This window comes from Sodiomyces alcalophilus (assembly GCF_042370955.1).
Source record: "Sodiomyces alcalophilus JCM 7366 unplaced genomic scaffold ACRALscaffold_5, whole genome shotgun sequence".
Taxonomy (NCBI): domain Eukaryota; kingdom Fungi; phylum Ascomycota; class Sordariomycetes; order Glomerellales; family Plectosphaerellaceae; genus Sodiomyces; species Sodiomyces alcalophilus.
This window is the reverse complement of record NW_027263536.1, coordinates 5,038,754-5,057,023: the sequence shown is the minus strand read 5'-3', so window position 1 is coordinate 5,057,023 and position 18,270 is coordinate 5,038,754.

The following is an 18,270-nucleotide window of genomic DNA, read 5'->3' as shown; positions in this document are numbered from 1 at the left end:
TTCTATAGGTAATCACGGACCGGCTAGTAAAGTTAGTAATGTTAAAAGCTATAGAAATAATAAAAGCAGAAGCCTACGCGGAACGCTTCCTAACCTACTATTTTAGGTTCTATAGTATACCCCTTTTAATTATTAGTAACCGGGGCTTAAACTAAACTAGGAGGTTCTAACGATACTTTTATAAGCTTATAAGGATTAAGTAGCGACTTAGTATAGCCTATTACCCCTAAACCGATAAAGGGCCCGAAAGGCTAAACTAAAATATCTAGGCCTACCTTTAAGCCTTCGTATACTATTCCTAGAACGATAAGGGTCGCTTACTACCCACCGCGTAGTTATCGCTTAATAGCAGGAAAAGCTTAACGACTTAGCTAAGTCCTTTCTTCCTAGAATACTGGTTTTACGTTAATCTTATATAAATCCACGACCCCTTGCCTATACACCTAAAAGAAGCCGCCGCCTATAAGCTACTAAGTCGCCTATAAGGGGCCGTGGAATTCGCGTAAGCAGTTATAGCTTTAAAGTAATTTTAGGATAATGAAATTATAAATAGGCGGCGACTCCCGGTAAAGCGCTTTGAAGTAGGAGACCTCGCCTAGCTATCTATAGCTAACTACTCCACGCCTAGACCTTAGAAAAAGCTAAGTTAGCTATACTAAAAGTATATGATAATAAAAGTAATTAACTTTTATATTATTAAATTAAATATACCCTCGGGGATATATCCTCGCTTTTATATCGATATCTTAAAATAAGCTAGCCGCGACCCCCTCCCTAGGCAGGTTATAACCGATCCCTAACCCGAACCGATTAGGGAGGCTTTTTATAGTAATAAAGAGTAGGGGGTAGAAAGTATCCTATACGCATAGAATAAACGGCGAGGCCGCGGTGTATAGCGCGAGGTATTAATATAATAGGCGGGATACGTAAAACCTACTTAGGAACCGCTAGATACCGTATAGAATACTAAAGCACTAAACGATTTTAAAATAGAATATATCCCCGCGGATAAGAATAATAGGCCTTTATAAGATTATGTTATAAGGAATATATAAAGATTAGGAGACCCTAGTATAAAGGGAGTACGACCTATAATCGTAAATTAATTAAAGGGGGGGAATTTACTAGCCCCCCTATTAGTTTCTAAGGAGATAGATAGTGCCTCCGTAAAGGACTTTAATTAGCGGTATTACTGCCCGGACCCTCCTAGCTATTATTATTACTATTACCGGTAGTAGGACCGCCACCTCCCTAAAGGGCGGCGAGGATACCTTTTAGGAGGCGTGTTATTATTACGCTATATAAGTAAACCTTATAGCGGAGGGCCGTTACCTCGCTGCGGAGACCCTTATTATCGTTAATAAAGGCGGGGGTAGAGTTAGCGGCGAGGGCGGGGGCTGCCTTAGATAAAGAGGCGTAGTAATCGTTACGAGCTAATCTATAGGCCTCGTGGAGCTAGGCCTAAGTTAGTAGCGACCTAGAAAAAGATATAAAAAAAGAAGAAGACACTTATATTATTATTGTTAGGGTTATTACGTATAGCGCGACCTGTGTCGGCTAAGGGCTTAATAAAAGGGACTGCGGCGGCGGGGAGCTATAAAGGTTCCTTATAATAACGTCGCCTATAAATTATAGAAAACTCACGGGGCGGTATAGGTAGGATCCTATAGTATATTTATAGTATTTAGGATTACTACGGGCCGCGCTAGGCCCGGATTAATTATAGTATATTTCGTTAAACTTTTATTTAATACCGGCTATACGATTAGTATAAGGGTAATAAAAGGCGTTATAGGGGCGGCTAGGGGGGTAAGCTAGGCTATATTAACGCTTAGAAGGCGTCGCGGCCTGCCGGAGAGTTAGTAGGATCCTCGCGGTAAAGTACTAGGCTATATCACGAACCTCCTTTTCGGCTAGATACTTACCGGCATTCGCTATAATAGCGAGGGCCTCCTTAGCCACGCTTTCGACTAATTAACCGTATTCTTCGCTATTAGAGGGGGGGGGGGGGGGCGTAATATCGCCGGCGGCTAGCTACTCTTTAATAATGCCCTCGCGGGTATAGCGGGCACTATAACAGAGAGGGGATATCTATATATACTCTATTAGCTACTACCTAGCCGGCTTAATATAAGGGCTTATCGAGAAACTTATAATAGTTAAAGGGATAAATAAAGATATAAATTATAAGATCAACGAAATAACTATAAGAACGGAGCGATTATGCTATGAGTTAGTATAGAATAATAAGGTCCTTAGCATAGAACCGGTAACGGAGCTTACTATTAAAATAACGTTATAGGCTTATAAAAGGAAAAACTAACTATAAATAAGAATCCGGATAAAGCTACGCTTATACTATAATATCGAATAATAGAATACGTTAAAAGCCTATAGAACTATTTATTATAGTAGTTTACGAATAAAGGAGAAGGAGTAACTAGGGGTTATTTAATATAATTAGTAAGTATATAGCGAAGCGTAAAGTATCGATAACCTATAAGCGAAATCGCTACGAGTAGTAAGAGACGCGAAGCGGCCTAATATAAGGGAGGATACACGCCTCCCTTACGCGGTATTAAGATAAAATAGGAACCGGTTATTAATTATCGCGATATAAGGAGGGGGGGAGGGGGGTAATATCACGGGTTAACCCCTCGAATATATAGTTCCGGTATAAGGCCGGAACCGCTAATCAGCGCGTAGGCCTATCGCTTAGACCTCGCGTTGCCCTTACCGTAGATTCGTATAAACCTAGTAAATTCTACGCTCCTCTATAAACCCTTTCCTTTCCTTTCCTTAATTCTAGCTAATATAATTATTCGGCCTTACTTAGTACGATTAACCTATAACTAGCCGCTTATACCTAGTTATCCTTGGAATAGTATATAAAGGCATAGAGGTAGGCCTAAATATCTTAGTTTAACCTTTTAGGTCCTTTATCGGTTTAAGGGTAATAAGCTATACTAAGTCGCTACTTAATCCTTACGAGTTTATAAAAGTATCGCTAGAACCTCCCGGTCTAGTTTAAGCCTTAGTCGCTAATAATTAGAAAGGGTATACTATAGAACCTAAAATACTAGTTTAGGAAGCGTTCCGCGTAGGCCTCTACTTTTATTATTTTTATCGCCTTTAATATTACTAACTTTATTAACCGGTCCGTGATTACCTATAGGAACCGCGCCTTACCCTCGCTAATAGGTAGCAGGTCCGTTATAAAGTCTATTACGAGGTGGCTACGGATTCGCTCTGGTATAGGTAGTGATTTTAGTAGTCCGCGCTTTATATTCCGCTACTAGTTACTCCTATTACACGGATTATAGTTATAAATAAACTTCCGTATATCCTTATTTATACCGGGCTAAAAGAACTATTAGGCTACTATAACGATTATATTCTCCTTACCCGGGTAGCCGCTAATAATAGAGTCGTGGATCGCCTATACTAAGTATCCTCTTAGCGGCGAGTCCTCTCCGGAGCTCGGAACCTAGAGGCGATCCTGGAAGGTTATATATCCCGCGGGGTTAAGAGAGTATTCCGCGATCTATAGCTATAGTCTAAGGGATAGGTTAAAGCTACAAGCTCTTATAGTGATCGCGGCGAGGACCCCTTAGTACTAGGGGTCGGTCGTTATAGCTTTATCTTAAAGTCGTTAAAGGTCTTTATTTACTTCGAATACACGCTTAATAGATATCCTCCGTATTATCGACTTAGGGATCGTTTTCGGGATCACAGAGTCAGGTATTAGTTATATTACCCGCCCTTATTCCTAGTTATCTAAGCTATCCTTCGGGGCGTCCTATTCGCGATAGGAGAGTATATCCGCTACGAAGTTCTTAGTACCTCGCCGGTACTTATATATAAAGTTAAACTAGGCTAGTTCGCTAGCTTAGCGGCTTTACCTTTTAGTAAGGGACTGTTTAGTTATAAAGTACTTAAGCGCCTTATAGTCCGATAATATCGTGAATTACTCGTAGCTAGTTAGTTCTACCTTCTAGGCGAGTATATAGCTTATAATTACTAATATCTTCTTATCGTAAATAAGGTAGTTATACTCCGCGAGGGTAAGCTTATACGAGTAATATACGACTATATAGTAATATCCTAGCTTATCCACCTAGGATAAGATACTATCTAATACGTAACCCGAGTAGTCGGTTTTTAATATAGTTTTCCGGTCCGGGTTCTATAACTATAGAACGGGTTTTATCTAGAAAACTCGTTTTAGCTCCTTAAAGGCGGTGTTTTCTTTGGCCCCTTACCTAAAGAGTCGGTCCTTTTTTATTAGTGCTAAGAGGGGGACTATAATACCTATAAAGTCATAGATAAATATCCGGTAATAGTTCGTGAATCCTAAGAAGCTTTATACTCCCTTTACGGAGGTAAGAGCCTCATAGTCGCGGATAGCTTTTAACTTCTTAGGGATATAAGACACTCCCTTATCTATTATAACGATAAAGCCTAAATATTATATTATTATCACGCTAAACTCGTAGTTAGCCGGGTTTAGGTTTAGGCTAGTATCTATAAGCCTATATAGTATTAGTCGGACCTTTACCTTATAGTTCTTATAAGATCTACTCGAGTAGATTAGGATATTATCGATATAGGCCGTATTAAAGTCGTCTAGGAACTCCTATAAGGTCTAGTTAATATAGCGTTAGAAGGTAGGGGGTACGCCGCTTAGTCTAAAGGGGTATACTAGCTATTTAAAAAGACCGAAGCGTGTTCTAAAGGCTATTTTACTCTTATACCCGGGGGCTATACGGATCTTATAGAAGGCGGCGACTATATCGAGCTTTATAAACCACTTAGCGCTAGCCACGTTATATAGGGTCTCGGTAATTAGAGGAAGGGGGTAACGATCCTGCTAGGTAATCGCGTTTAGAGCTCTATAATTATACTAAAAGCGTAGCCTGCCCCCTGGCTTCTTCACGAATAAGACCGGCGCGGTAGCCGCTAAGCTATTAGCTTATATAAATCCCTTATTTATTAGGTCATTAAGCGTCTTCCGGAGCACTAATAACTCTTCCCTTAATATACTATAAAGGGGCCCCCACGGTAGGGTCGGCTTAAGTCTATTAGGACCTTATTTTAGGGTGATTTCGTGGTTAATACCTAGTCGGTAGGGGGGTAAGTTATTAGCCTTATCGGGTATAAAGAGGTCGCCGAACTCTTATAGTATATTCGTAGGGATATAGTCCTAAGGGTCCACTAATTCCTTTTAACGGAGAGCCTTATCGATATCTTATATACTAACGGCCCGGATTAAGGCGTTAAACTCGTCTCTTTCTTTTCCTTTTAACCCCCTCCTTATTTATTGTATTATAGCCGTAAACACCGATCCCGAGACTAGCCTTACATCGCGGATAGCTTATATATCGGCTAGTTCTTCTTCGCCTACTAATCCCAGGTTAATATCGCCGACTCTATAGTATACCCTATAATTCTTTATATAATACGTTATATTTTTATATTCTAGCCACGGCTTCCCTAGGAATATATCCTAATCTAGTCCTTTTATTATATAAGCGAAGACTCGTTATATATAGCCGCTAATCTTAAGCTCGAACACGGCAATCCTAGCGTTAGTAGCCGGCTCGGATATATCTAAGAATCCTTTTAATAGTCGTTTCCTTTTATCGACTAATAGTAACTAAAGTCTTTAGGCAAAGCGTTTATTCATAGTAGCGTAGTAGTTATAACCCGTATCTATAAGAGTATATATATATCTTTTATTTACTTATATTAATATTAGGGCTAAGTCGCCGCTAGCTAGGTATTTAAACGCCTCCTACTCCTGCTATAAGGCGGCTATTAGCTTTTACGCCCGTTTTCGTGTTAGAACTATTCTTTTTCCAACTCTTCGTCGTCTAAGCTATCCTAGCTTATATCGATATCGCTATCCCCGGCCTAAACCTTTACTACGCGGGCGCCCTTAGGCTTTAAGCTCTTATCCCGGGACTTATAGTTTATACGGATATATCCCTTCTTCCTGTACCCCTAGCATTCCCGGTTATTATAAGGTCGGTTTATAGTCGTATCGGGCCGGACCTAATTAATCCCTTTTATTATAGGGACTCTCTAGGGAGACCTCACATTTCTATAGAGGGACCTTACACGTGATATTTTTATAGGATTTTGTGGGGCTATAACAAAGCAGTGAAGCTCCCTAAGTATCCTATACAATTTATATATACAGTTTAAGTAGATACCTGTACTTAACATTTCCATTTACCTATATACAGGGACATTTTTTAGATTATTCCCGCGGTGCCTGGCTATACCTAGGTAGCACTTTAGTGGCTACGATTTCGAATATAGTAAGTACTACGTTGCCTATGCCCCTTTTCTTCCCTGTACTAGATGACTTAAGAGCCAGTTTTAGGCTGCTTATGCCTTAAAAAATCACTGACTTTAGGGAATATCGAGTAGTGGTATGAGACCAGTATAGTATAACGTATAGTTAGGCGTGTACATAAAAAGAGGTGCGGTACTTAAGCGACTATCATAGCCCTATACAAATATCACGTGTAAGGTCTCTCTATGGAAATATAAGGTCTCCCTAGAGAGTCTCTTATTATAATATCTCCGTCGGTATTAGTCTCCCGGCTCCGGGTTTAATTCGGTATATAAGTGTTCCGGCTAGTTAGGCGTAGGCCTTCTAGCTTCTAGGCGATACTTTAGACCTTAGTAACCTAGCTTAGATAATTATAGGGTAACTTCGCGGTAACTAAGGCACTATATAGCTTCTAGCTTAGGGCTCCCTTTAGGAAGGTAATCTTCGCCGAGTCTACCTACTCGCTATTACCTGCTTAGGCGATCTATTTCTTAAATTTCGGTAAGAACTACGCGAAGGTTTATTCCTCGCGCTATCTAAGAGAATATAATATAAAGGCCGCGCGAGGCTATTCGTTCTAGTCCTTATATATATAGTCTAGGTAGGTAAGGAACGACTCTAAGTCACGGGTACCTTCCGGCCCCTTAGCGGTATAAAAGGCTAACACCACTTACTAAGCACTCCCCTCTAGGTATAAGTTAATATAATACTATATTTCGGCTTAGTTATTAAATAAGTATTTATTTAATAATAGCTTATTATATATCTGCTATAACTAGGTAGTATACTCTATACGCTTTTTACTAAACTTTATAGGGTATAGTAAAGGCTTAGTATATAGCTGATATAGTTCCTAATATAGTTCCTATAGGACTTTAATTTAGGGAGGGGGGGTAAAGGTTACCGGGGTAGGAGGGCCTACTACGAACTCCGCGGGTATATTTATAGGGGTTCTTTCTAATAGAGGCGCGAGGTTAAGAGTAGGTTATTACGGGGCCTAGGCGTTCGTAAGACCGTTTATAAGTTATTAGAGTAGCTCTTATTATTAAGCTATCTATTCTTATAAGGGACCGAGTATCGTATTAATAGCTTCGGTGATCCTTTTATCCGTCTACTCGGCTAGCTTAGCGGGGTTTATAGGACCGCCGCCGCCTAACGGCGTGTTCGTATCTAAGTCTATACTGATATAGCGCGTAGGGTTCGCTTAATTTTAGCTATATAAGCGGTTAGTTATAGGTTAATCGCACTAAGTAAGACTAAATAATTATATTAGCTAGAATTAAGGAAAGGAAAGGAAAAGGTCTATAAAAAAGTACAGAATTTACTAGGTTTATACGAATCTACGGTAAGGGTAGCGCGAGGTCCGACTATCGGACCTACGCGCTGATTAGCGGTTCCGGCCTTATGCCGGAACTATATATTCAAGGGGTCAACCCGTGACAGATATTAACGAATAACCTTATATAGCTAATACCCTATAAACGCTATAGTAACGCAAGGACTAAGCGTTTAAGAGCTTTATACCCGGCTTCGAATAATAACTAGCTATCGCTAGCGGAGGTTAATAGGATAATACTACGAATATTATATTCCTAAAAGGAGCTTTTAGTAATCGCCTTTATACCATATTGATTATTATAAAACTTTCGAATAACTACTATACCTAGGTAATAGAAATATAGAGTATCGCTTAGAGACTCGAAGCCTTTATTATAAGACCACGGTTTAGCTAAGCACCCCGTAATAATAATAATAATAATAACCACGCTCACGGTTATAATAGCGATATAAAGATAGGTAGAGTTAATTAAGTATAGACTGAGAGAAAAGAGATAAAAGAGTGTTATAACTACGGAAAGAAGGGATACCTTACTAGGAAATACCGCTTAAAAAAGAAAGACGCCGAAGATTAAAAGGGGAGCTGTGTAGCTAAGGTCTCGGCGACCTTAAACGATAAAACAACCTATATAGGAGTGACGGATAATAATAAAGACTCAGAAAAAGAATAGCTTTAGTATAAAAGCGGGTACTAGAGCCTACCATAAAGGAATAAAGGGATTAAAAAGAGTTCATAACTTAGTCGCGTAGTAATTATTTAGCTCTTATACGAGTATAGATAAATAAGAAGTTAATTACCGCTTTTTATAGATACTGGATATAACTATTACGTAGCTATAAGCGAAGGTCTTATAAAGTCCCTCCGCCTCCCATTAGTCGATAAGACTAGAAGGCCCCTCTTAGGGTTCTCTAATACTATAGGGTCTACTAAAAGCTTAGGTATTACCGTATACGATCTTAAGATCGGTGGACATATATAACGACTATTCGCTTATATAATACTAGGATTAGATTATGACGTGCTAGGAAACCCTGGATAGAATATAACGATATTACTTACTACGTAAAGAGGCGTCGCCTTTATTATGGAGTCGCCCGGATAGATATCCGACTATAAGGCGAAGAAGAGCCTAATAATATTAGAGTAATTCGTAGAGCTTAAATAATAACTAGATTAGTATTTACCGGTATTCTATACCGGTTATAAAGAAAATAAAGGTTTAGAAGTAAAGAACTCGCGCTCTACGCGGTTAGTATTAAAGATATCGATAAGGCCCTCCGTGATAAGTCCCCGGTTAACCCCTAGAAGTATATCCCGGAAAAGATCTTATAACGATTTCGCGACTTATTCTTAGACTTATAAATAAACCGCCTCCCTCCTTACCGACCTAGAGCTAATTATAAAGTTAACCTTATATAAGGACCCGATAATAAGGAGCCAGAACTGCCTTAGGGCCCTCTTTATAATATATCCAGAGAAGAGCTACTAGTCCTATAGAAGACCCTTACCGACCTAATCGATAAGGGGTTTATATAAGCTAGTAGCTCTGCTACCGGGGCTCCGGTTCTGTTTATAAAGAAGCTACGAGGCGGGCTATAACTCCATTATAACTACCGCGCCTTAAACACGATTATATAAAGGAACCGTTACCCTCTCCTATTAATTACTAAGATACTCCGGAACCTAGAATAGGCTAAGTGGTTTATAAAACTTAACGTGGTCGCCGCTTTCTATAAGATCCGAATAGCCACCGGCTATAAAGTAAAGACTGCGTTCCGGGCCCGATTCGGCTTATTTAAATAGCTAGTATACCCCTTCGGACTAAATAGCGCTCCCGCGTGCTTTTAATAATACATTAATAAGACGCTTTAGTGTTACCTCACTGATTTTCTTACCGCGTATATTAACGATATCCTAATTTACTCGAGTAGATCTCTATATAAGTATAAGAAGAAAGTTAAACTAATACTATAATCTCTAAGCGACGCCGGGTTAACGCTTAAGCTAGTAAAGTACGAGTTTAGCGTAAAGACTATAAAGTATCTAGGGCTTATAGTTACCACCGGTTAAGGTGTCTTATACGATCCCGATAAACTAAAAGCGATTTAAGAATAAAAAGCCCCGACCTTAGTAAAAGGAGTCCGAAGATTCCTAGGCTTTATAAACTATTACTATATATTTATAAAAAACTTCGCTTATCTTATAGTAGCCCTAATAAGACTAATAAAAAAAGACTAGGCGTTCTCTTAGGGTCCTGATAAGTAAGCAGCTTTCAAAGAGGTTAAGAAAAAGTTCTAGGAAGAACTAATCTTACGATAATAGGTCTCGAGTAATAAGACCTTTATAGAAACCGACCTTCGGGATTCGTATTAGGAGGCGCTTTAATTTGAGAAGACGAATAGGGATACTGTTATATAGTCGCTTATTACTCGCAGCGACTTATAGGGGCTAAGTATAACTACCCGATTCACGATAAAGAGATACTAGCGATAATAAGCTATATAATGTACTAAAAAGCTAAGCTCTTAAGTTATATTCGCTTTATAATCCTATTCCACTATAAGGTATTAAAGTACTTTATAATAAAGAAGATACTTAATAAGAGATAAAGCCGATAGGCTAGTAGGTACGGTTAATCCGACTTTATACTAGAATACTATAAGGGTACCGATAACTATATAGCTAATACCCTTTTATAAAAGGAATAAGATAAACTAAAAGATTTCTTAGATAAACGGGAATAGACATAGTATATATAATTAATACCGGAGACCTTAATTCTAATCAAGATCTATCTCCTTTACGAGAACCTATAAGTATTTAAAGCCGATAATAAGCTATAAGAACTATAGGACTCTACTATAAAGGAGGATAACTAATACCGCCTAGCTATTTAAGCCGTATCCAGAGGCGATTAATAGTTCCCTTCCTTATTAAGTCTCCGAGCCTAGATCGCCGAGTATAGGATTACCTCGTAAGGGTTATTAACGTTACGAGACCGCCTATACGTGCTAGGAGCCTAAGAAGGGAGCATACTATACACTCGAGTAATCTAGGCTATACACGACTGTTTAATTAGAGGCTACCTAGGGCAAGAGAATATAATCGCTTTTATAGCGAGACGCCTCTTTTAGCTAAGGATAAATTAAGATATACGTAGGTTAATACGGAATTATAATATTTATAACTAAGGCTACACGTAGAGGAACGCTAGATAGGGACTCTTAAAGCCACTTCCGATCCCCGAATAAATAAGAAGCGATTTATCGATAGACTTTATAACGGACCTCCTACTAGCTAGAAAGAAGAAGTGCAGGTATTTATAGGTTATAACCGACCGATTCATAAAGACTATTACTATTAAAGCGATAGACTCTATAGAGACGGAAGCCTATACTAAAAGGTTCCTATACTATTATTTTCGATTCTATAATATACCTTATTTAATTATAAGCGATAAAGACTCTAACTAAGCGAGTCGTTTCTAGCGATGTTTTTATAAACTAGCTAGGATTAAATAACGATTAAGCACGGCCTATTATTCCTAGACCGATAGTGTTACCGAGTAAGCGAATTAAGAGGTATAGGCGTACCTCCGAGCTTTTATTTATTATACCTAAAACGATTAGGATAAGCTATTATCTATAGCTTAATTAGTATTAAATAATTAGGTGAGTTTGATTATATTTTTCTTAGAACACGGTTACTATATTAACCCGATCTAGATCTACGAAGAACTAAGTAGCGATAATTAGGAGTTCGTAGCCTATAACCTACTCCGTTGCCTCTAAGAAGCCACGGAGTTTACCTAAGCCGCGATAACGGCTATATAACTATAATAAGAAGAGTCCGCGAATAAACGTTATATCCCCGCCGAATAGCTCTAAAAAAGCAACCTTATATAGCTTTTACTCGCGAACTACTCTACCCCGTGATTATCGCGTAAATTAAGCTAGTTATATTAAAAGTATAGGGTAATTAGAGTTATTAACCTGTATATAGTGGAATTAGATATACCTTTAAATATATACCCGAGGTTCTATATAAACCTCCTACGGTGTATAAGCGAGGACCCGCTTCCTAGCTAAGTTCTATACGACCCTAACCCAGCCCGATTCGTAGCAGCTTAGAAGAAAACGAATAGACTATAAGAGAGATTATATAGGCTAGGAATAGGAAAGTAGGTAGAGGCGTGATAAGAGAGGCGTTAGTAAAGTAGGAAGAATATGCTTAAATATCCTAGGAATCGATAGAGTCTCTATCAAAACTAAGCGCCTTAAATCGTTACATAGAAAAGTATAGCCCGATTAAGACTAATAATAGACCCCGTGAATGTTATAAAAAGAAAAAGGGTTATAGGAAAGGTAATAAGAATTAAATAAAGATTAGAATAGTAGTAACGCCGCCTATATTAATTAAATTCGGGCGGATAAGCCCCGCCGCTAGCTACCGGATTTAGGTATTAAGATTAATATTGTTATAACCGCCCTCGCGACTATTATCGCTTTTAGGGATAATAGAGACGGTATAATAACGCGACCTTAGCCTACCTACCCTTTTTTTTTCTTTCCCTTAAAGGATTTAATATCCTTTACCGCGATATCCATAACCCCTATAACGGTCTCAACTACCTATATAAACCGGTTAAACCGGTATAGGCCTTTTACCCTTATAAAGGTAATCGTTATACTAGGAGCGGGCGTAACGATAATAGGAGGCGCTATAACAGGTATAGGTCCACCTACTATAATATAAGAGTCCCTATAGGGGGGAGACGGTAATATATATTAATAAGTAAGGCTTACCGGCTCCTAAGTCAATAGGCGTTAAGATAAACTTATCCTCTTATAAAGTATTAGAAGCCTTTTTCGAGACTCCTAACGCCTTCTAAAAGGCCGAATAAGCCGCCGTAAGCGCCTTCATAGCCTTAGGGCTATAAAAGGGGCTATCGTTAATTACCTTTACCGCCTCTAGGAGTGCTACCGATAAACTAGGTATCCTAGGCGGAGGAGGAAAGCACTTATAACCGCCCTTTAAGTACTTATAGTATTTAGGGTCGGCTAACCTCGCTCCGGGTCCTGATTAGTCACGGTAGCGCCGCTTATCCTAGCCGGAGGTAACTGGCTTTATATAAGTATAGCAGAAGTCCTCGCGGGCTCCTCTAAGAGGATATTTTATCCTATAAACGCGCTTTACGGTGCTTTTAACCACTATAAAAGCATCGCCCGCGGAAACGACGTAGATTAACGATATAGATTAACGACATAGATCAATAAGGTAGTAGGAAGATTGGGTCTGATTGGAACTACAGTCCGAATGACCAAGTGGTATAGTCGGAATAACGAGCCTCTATTATAAACGAAGCGCCTTACTAGTACTATATTACTCGCTTAGGTAGCTATATTAAGGTCGAATATTTCGATAAATCTAATAGCCGAGTAGGTGCGAGTCGTTATATTACTTATACCCGTAACTAATAATTATATACCGCTATATATTCGATAATCTCTTAGCGTTTCTTATTTTTATACTAAAAGAAATTATTAGATTCCGGAGTTTTTAATAGGCGTAGCTTAGCTACTCTAAAACTATAATAAGCGTATACTCGATAAGAATAACAATCTAACGCTGATCCAGTATTAGCGTGCTTATACACATATCTCTAATACCTATAAATAATTCCGGGCAGTTACCCTACGTAGCAACTAAGAGCTTCCTATCAAAGCAATAAGGTCCTTATTTCGCTAAATATTCGGTGATTATATACTAATGGTTAATAGAAGTAGCAGCTTCTCTTAAATAAAGTTACTTCTTTATAGTCGATTATAATATTAGTGTTTATATACCGCCTTAGCCGCGTTACTAATAATAATGCTATAGTCCTTTTAGACTAGATTCGCCCTCTATAAGGATATTTTACGGGCTATTATATCCCTTTAGCGTTACCTCGCTGACTTACGCGCTATATACCGTCGCGCTCACCCCGATAAGAACGGTTAGGATAGTATTAAGACCTTCCTAGCCCTGTCTAGTCTTGCCGCCCTATTAGCGGCTATTAATAAGCCCCGCCGCCCCTTAATTAGATATCATTTCGCTATTTATTCCGCGACTTCCCGCCATAGTTATATCACTTATAATAGTCCTTCTGTTAGCTAGTTTCCCGCCGCTAAGCCCACGCCGTCTAATAAGCCTGCCCGCACCCCTCGCCGCTATACCTCCGCTACCTTATCCGCCACTAATAATAATAATAAGGATAAGGTCAAGGCCCTGCCCGGTCCTTTCCGGCCTAACTATCAGTGCTATTTATCCAGCGCCACCTCGGGCTTAAAGACCGATTTCTATAGTTTCAATAACTAATTTTCGTTTTTATTCGCTAAGCGTTTACCGGTAATAATCGCCTATAGTAGCGTTAAACGTTATTCTAATAGTTTATGATTTTAGGATTAGTTGATGTATCTAGCGCGGGGCGTAAGCCCGTAAATCGCCTATAAAGTCTCTATTTATTTTTTAGTTACTCTTAATTATAGTCTTTATAACTAATAAAATAATTTATTTTTATATCCGATAACCCTTCGGCGACCTTACGCCTCGTAGTTATCCCACTTTATATATATATATATATTTCTTATACTTCTAATGCCTTTTCTGGATCCCTAAAGCGTTTTCTAGGTGGTCCTCTAGTTCCTAGGTATTATACTCTACCGGCTAACCCGCCTAATTTATAAAATAAAACGTCTTACCTTATTCTTCTTTATAACTAATAATATCTTCTACCTCCTATTTATCTTACTCCTCCTCTAAAAGCGGGAGATCCTTCGCCGATACCTCCGCGGCTACTCGGTCTTTCCACGGTTCTAATAAGGATACCGAGAATATATCGTGTATCGTCGTATACTATACAGGAAAGCGAACCGTATACAGCTACTTACTGATTCTCTTAGTTACGTATACCCGAATATAGTATAGTATTAGCTTTAACTCTTACAGGACTCGGAAGTTCTTTATGGATAGTTTAATGATATCGCTTACCGTATACTATTATAGTTAGTAGCATCTATTATAATACTTAAGTCGAATACTCTATAGTATACGGCTAATAGTCGCGGACCTTCCGCCGAACCTCTACTAGCTTCTTATATATTCCTATACGCGTTACACCCGGGTATTATCCCTAAGGCGAATATACTCTACTATATATAGATAATGCCCGTATAACGCTTTATACGCTAAGATACCAAGCGAGGAATGCTCGCTATTATTATAGGCGAACCCTACTTCTAATAACTAAACAGGCCACTATATCATTATATTACTAGCGATTATTTATAGGTACTTAATTAGGAACTAATATATTCGTTCCGTCTAACTATCTATTTATAGATGGTATATAATAAATAATTATTAAGTATTCGCCCGTTAATAATAAAACTCGATCTAAAACTAACTAATAAATAGCTTATCACGGTCTATTACTATACCCTCCGGGCTACCGAATCGGTACTTAACCTCCCTATATAATAGCGCCGCTAGCTAGGGTGCTATTAAGTCCTTCTATATAGGAATAAATGGAGTATACTTTGTATACTAATCGACGATTACTAGGATAGTATTATATATTTACCTACCGGCCCCTTTTATAGGCGGTAGACCCGTAATAAAATCTATACTAATCTCTTAGAACAGATATATAGGTAACCGCAGCGTCTATAGCTAACTATATAGTTTATATCACGGCATCTATACCCCCTAACACGCTAAATATATATCGATATAATCACGAATATCCGCCGCTAAGTCTACTTAATAGAACTTTCAGGAAATCAGCTTAAATATCTTTTTCGCTCCTATATACCCTGCCCTAGGGTTATTATAATACTATTATAGGACCTCCGCCCTTAGCGAGCCCTATATCGGTAGTACTAGCTACCCCTTAAATAATAATATATCCTTTTCTCTAAAAGAGTACCCCGCTCTTTTTCTGGTCCCTTAACGAATATTCTTAATCAAGGAGATATAATCCAGGTTAATAGTCTATAGCCGTTTAACTAAATCTTCTAGCTCCTCGCTAACTATATGCTAACCTACCATTTTATTCCTGGCTAGCTCTCTACCTATAGAATATAGGATATATTAATCCGGTATTATAGTAGCCCTAGCCTTAACCTCGGGTATCGGCGATATCTTATCGGTAACCCTTTATTAAGTAATCGCTTTATACCCCGTTTTATATTCGGGAGCGGGTAATAGCAACGATAGTAATACGCTAGGTGCCGTTGATAGAATATAAGAGTTATAGCCCTTTTCTGTCCTGATCTCTTAAGTAAGGTAGGGGCCTCTCCTATGGAGTCTATGCCCGCTTATACTTATTAGGCCTATATTCGGGTAGCGTTAGCCCAGCGGCTTAAACGTATACGATCTTTACCGCGTTGCTCGTTGAGGTAAGGTAGATACTTATAATCCGCTAACGAATACTCGTCGGGAGGTCGCTAACTAATCGTAATCTTTATAATAGGCTAAGAAGTATATTATCGTATAGCGTCTTATCCACTATATAATCCGGCCGTCTTAATAGGCCGTTTACTGTATTCGTCTTACCCGGATAGTATTAAACCTCGAAGTCGAATAATAATAATCGATATACCTATCTAGTAAGCCTTTTATAAAGGTCCCGCGCCGGCGCGTTTAGTATACCCTTAAGCGTCCAATAGTCCGTTAGCACTATAAATGCCTATCCTATACCTTTAAGATAATAGCGCTAATACTAAAGGCTCTTTATTATAGCTAGTAGCATCTATTACCTTATACCCTATAGTTACTCTGTTTTAGAAAGTTTCCGTAAAAAAAAAGCGACTAGTCGTTATCCCGTCTTATACTTCTAACTTGGGATCTCCGATACCGCCTTACTCAAGGTATCCGTCTTAACCTTTATATCTAGCACCGGGTTCTAATAGCGTAGAATAGTCGCTAAGGTAAAGTCGACCTTTAGTAAGTCGAAGGCCCACTTATCGTTATCTAGGAACTTAAAAGGTCCTTTTTTCTTACCCGCTAAACTACATTTTAGTAGTATAGTTAATAGCATTATTACCTTAGAGTATCCTTCGATAAACCTCTTATAAAAATTAGTAAAGCTAAGGAAGACTTAGATATCGCGGAATAACTTAGGCGCCGGCTATGTAGCGACCGTATATATATGATCAGGGTTTATCGCTATACCTTTACGGGTTATTACGAACCCTAAGAAATCTACTCGGTTATAGTAAAATTCGTACTTCGATAGTTTCGTGTATAACTAGGCCCTATACAGCTAATCTAAAACCTGTTATAGGTCCTTCGTATACTATTCCTGGAATATAGAATATATAAGGATATCGTTAAGATAAGCGATATAATATATATCTAATAGACAAATAAGCGCTCGGTGAATATACGCTTAGAAGGTAGCCGGAATATCTATTAGCCCGAATAGTATAACCGTATACTTATAATAGCCGTACCGCGTTCCAAATACTATCTTCTAGCGGTCCTCCCTCTTAATCCGGATCCTATAGTAGGTATCTCGGATATCTACTTTTAAAAAGTATTCTACCGCGGTAAGCCTATCTAATAGCTCGCCGACTAAGGGTAAAGGGTATCTATTCTAGATAATAGTAATCCGAGGGCTTCTAATAATAGGAGTGGTTATAAGGGTATTCGTAGTTCCGCTAACCCCTTTTACCGCTATCCCTTAATCAATCGGAATAGCCGCTAAGCATAGTATATACTGCTAAGCTATTACGGGTATTCGTCTTCGAATCATAGATAAAATCGATAAAGAACTAGCTGTGATTAAGGATCTCGGGTTAGATATTCTTCCTACGATAATCGCCTAATTGGAGTAGCTTAGTAAAGGACTATTAGGGTGTAAAGCGATATATAGCTAGTATAAACTCGCGGATTACTAAAATCTCGTTTACCTCCTTCTATCTATAGTTTCTGGCGCGCGATAATTAACGGATCTAAGCTTTATACTAAGCCTCCGGCTTAGTGCTTCCGTGTTAGGCGTTGCGTAGAATAGATCGATAGTCGTTCTAGATAGTCGAAAAGATAACGAGCTTACTAGGAGCGTAGGCGTCCTCAAGAGCTTTAAGTAGCTAGCGAATGGTATAGCGACCCTCGCGGACCGTGGATATAAGCGGCTTTACCCGCGTCCCCGAGATAGCTTTAGCGATAGCTATCTCGAAGCCGGCGGCGTTAGTAGTTTTCCGGATTAGAGATAGGATTATTTCTAGCTTCCTGTTAAGGGGTTAGTATTCCTTCCTCTTTAAATCCGAGGACTATAGCGCCCTAAGCAGAGCTGCTTTAACTCTATTTTCGGTTAGTTATATAACGGTATTGTTATTATAAACCGTGAGGCGCTCGCGGATCTAGTGCTCAGAAACAGGATTAAGCTCTGGTAGGATATCGGTGGACTAATTAGGCTAATCCGGATCGATTATATACCATATTCCTAGTATACGAGCCGCGCCTTTAACCGCAGAGTACTAGTCGATTTAGTGATTCGAGTATATAAGCTTAGGTATATCCGAAGCATTAACCACGTAGTCGATCTCTA